Genomic DNA, 4,017 nt, shown 5'->3' on the forward strand with positions numbered 1-4,017 from the left:
CAAATGAAATTAGATACGTTTGTTCCCTCTTTTTCTACCCATGTTGTGCTTGTGCCATTTATTCGGTGACTAACCACATTACAAGCCCGTAAATTCCCCATTGGTTACTAGTCCCAAGCCTAGCTTGGGGGAGCTAATAGTAGTGAGGTGAGGGAGTTGTAGTGTGGTACATTTTGAGCATATTGAGTATTGAAAAGGGAAGTTCTTCTTATCATGATTGTTGTTGAAAAAAATGAAATGAAAAATGAATGAGATGAGGAAAATAAAAAAAGAAATCGTGTGAAGGTTCCAAAAGAAAAAAAAATGAGATTGAGCAAGGAAAAAAAAAAGGAAAAATCGTTATTCTCAAGAAAATTCAAAGCATTGTTTCACTCAAGTATTGTAATTTCTTATCTTTATGAGTGATTGATTTTAATTGTGAAAGAAAGGAAAGAAAGTATAGTGTGGTTTGTTTTTTGTTTCATCATGTGTTGAGTGGGAAGTTGTGGTCATCATTTGTGGTTGATCATGGTTTTGCTAGGACTTATGCTCCCCAAAGCCAAGGCTTTAAGCTCACATTTTACCCAAATTTACCGCACCCCTACCTAAGCCTATCATTACAAGCTTTGAAGACATTCCGACCTTTGTGCATAGAGTCATATTAATGTGAAAGTAGTTGTTTATCAATGCAAGTTATGACATGACACATTCCGAGTCGACTACTAGGTTGAGTGCATGTTTTTCTAGACACACGAGTGTTGTGAGTTTGGGAGGGCATTGTACACATATATGTTGGGAGGGGAGCGAACGGGTACATTTTTTATCCGCCACATAAATGAGTGACGAGTGTATGAGCACTAGTCTTGAATTCCATTGTACACTCGTGGTTCGCTTTGCGTGACGATTGTTGAGGTGGATTGGCGGTTGAATGAATTTGATTGGTTAACATTGATGCATACTTGTTGGATTTTGCCTCGAATTATGTTTTTCATTTTTGAATTATGTCGGGGGTGAAGTTGGTTTTGTGTTCATCGATGATTTCCTTGCTTAGGGACAAGCAAGGATCTAGCTTGGGGAGGTTTGATATGCATGTTTTATATAGTATTTTTACCCCCGTCCCTTAGTACTTTTATGTGTCAAACGTGCTCTTAGGAGCCGTTTCTAGTACTAATGTGTGTTATTGAGTGTGCCTTGAGTTTCAGGTTTGATTATGAGAAATTGGTCGTTTTAGACCCGTTTCATTGTTGATCTAGGCCACTATATGAGTCCGAGAAGTTCGGGACCTCCATCGTCGACTTTCGGGAGCCTTGGATGCTTATGGTTGAGCCCCGGGAGTTAGACTCAGTGATATGGGCGAGCTACATTGAAGATTGCAAATCGCCCTGGAAGCTGTGGGTAAAATGCAACCATCGGGTTGAATTATAAGCAATATGGAATCATCAACGCGCGCCCGATCGAGCGCAGCTCGCCCGATCCGGATCGGGCGGTCAATCTGGAGGCTGTATGGAGAGTTCACAAACCGCCCGATCGGGCGGATTTTGGCCCGATCGGGCCGACTATCGAGTGGATCGCCCGATCGGGCGACGCCAACCCCCAGCACTTATGCGCGAGTTTTCTTTCCGTTCTTTGGGCTTTATTTTGGGCAAACTATATAAGCAAGCCTTAATTGTTTTTAGAAAACACCTTATTTTCTATTATTGAACCTTAGTATTATTTTCCTTAGCCTAGTTTTCTCTCTAGTTTATGCAAAAACACTTAGTTTAATTCTCAATAAAAATTCAAGCTTTCAATTCCCTTGTTCTTCAAATAGGTATTAATTCTTATTTCAATTCATTGTCTTGCTTTAATAATGCTTTCAATTATGATTTTTGCTTTGTTTATTATCAACATGCTTGAGTAGTTTAATTTCTAGGGTTGGGGATCCATGAATAATATGAAGGGATGATTGAATGATTATGATTGTTGGCATTGTAATTGATTCCTATTGATTGGTTTATTTCACTATACAATTAGATTTGCGCAGGTTTAATTGTGGTAGTTATGTAATATCAAATTAAGATTCGAGAGATGCAATTTGATGTTTAGGCTTGTATCAATAGGTAGAATTAGAGTTAATACGTAGCGAGAGCCCGTTAATTCTAAGTCTATGATTAGTATCGACTTGAGAGAGCATGCTAATCTAATTAATTACTTTGTTGATTATCGTGATTGTTCAATGTCCTGGATTATTATTTGTTGGCAAACCTATACCCTAGATTTCCTTAATATATTGATTCATTCTTGTTTAATACTCGTTCGTAGTCTTAGTATACAAACCATCAACCAACTTTGTTCACAATAGTCTGGATTAATTAATTGATAGTAGAAAGAACGCATGTTTCCCTGTGGATTCGATCCTGACTTCCCTTGCTACCTAGCTAGTGGACCTTAGGTTACTTTTGATTAGGTAATACGACTTTAGCCTGTCAACTGTCAGGACCAGTCCTGTGACTAAGAAATGTCTATCAAGTAAACTTGAATGTCAAAAGTTGAAAATGGTCCCTGGTCGGAGTTTTCTATAAAATTGGACACATAGAAAACGTTAGACGACTTGAATGCAAGATGACTAGTAGTTCTGTTTCTTGAACTATATGGACATGGCAATGTCATAATCATTTGCATAGATACTTACTTTGAGAAGACTAGTATCGGACAGACCTATGAAACTTTACTGTAAGAGATGAAAATCTGTCATAAGTAAATTTCATTAAAATTATTAGACACTAAATCCTCAATACCTGAGTGATTTGAGATTACTTGTTTGAGAACTGGTTACTTTGACGTTGACCAACCGTCGCACCATAAAAGGAGGCTATAAAGGCAACGCTCAGGTAATCACCTATCAAACAAAGTCTAATCTCAAGATCACAAGATTGGGATTGTCCTCCCATAAATCGGGATGAGATGCTTAAAAGTTGTACAAGGCCACTCGGAGAGCTAGAAACTGTGAAATGCATGGTCGTGCTCAGATGAATCATAGGCTATGATTATCTGTTTTATTTGATCAGTTGAACTCTGAAACCGAGAAACACCTCTGGACATAATAAGGATGACAACTCTTACCTTATGTTCAAGAGCAAGCATCAAGCGACAAAGGAATTAGGTAATGCACACTTGTCCCTAAGGACAAGTGGAAGACTGAAGGAAATAATGCCCTTGGTCCAAGTATGCATTCAATGTTAAGTCTAATAAATGCGGTTCAGTATTAATTAACAAGTTAATAATTCAGTGAGATCAAGTGAGCTGAATGCCTAGCTAGAGGCCGCTTCAGTTCAAGTGGAATTAATGATATTAATCCACAGCTTACTCTTGACTGAACCCGTAGGGTCACACAAATAGTACGTAAACGGATCAAGTATTTAATGGCATTAAATACTCCATCTATGGATATTCGGAATCGACGGATCTTGGTTTCAGTGGGAGCTGAGATCGTCACAAGCAAGAAATGAATACTCCGGAAACGATGATATTGCCGGAAACGGAATATGGATCGTATCGGAAATATAAATATTATCCAAGTCGTAGATGTTGCCGGAAACGGAAACATGGTACGTATCGGAAAATATTGATGGAAATGGAAATATTGCCGGAATCGGAAATATTGCCGGAAACGGAAATATTGTCTGAATCGGAAATATTATCTGAATCGGAAAATAATTCCGGAAACGGAAATATTAAATATTTGTTCGAAACGGAAATTAATTCCGGAATCGATAATATTAAATATTGTTCGTATCGGAAATGAATTCCGGAATCGGGAAATTAATCGGAAGCGTATCGTACGAATTAGCATCGGACGAGGCCTGCTAGACGAAGGCCCAGCACGAAGCCGGGCCATCGCCCAGCAAGCCAGCGCGCCACAACGCACCAGCCAAGGCTGCGCCAGGCCCACCGCAAGGCAGGCCCAGCGCGCGCCAAGGCTGTGGCAGCGTGTGGGCCACGTGGCAATGGTCTGCGAGCTCGCGGGCTGTGCGTGCACGCATGGCGCCCCTCGTGGGC

This window comes from Spinacia oleracea, chromosome 1 (assembly GCF_020520425.1).
Source record: "Spinacia oleracea cultivar Varoflay chromosome 1, BTI_SOV_V1, whole genome shotgun sequence".
NCBI classification, from domain to species: Eukaryota; Viridiplantae; Streptophyta; class Magnoliopsida; order Caryophyllales; family Amaranthaceae; genus Spinacia; species Spinacia oleracea.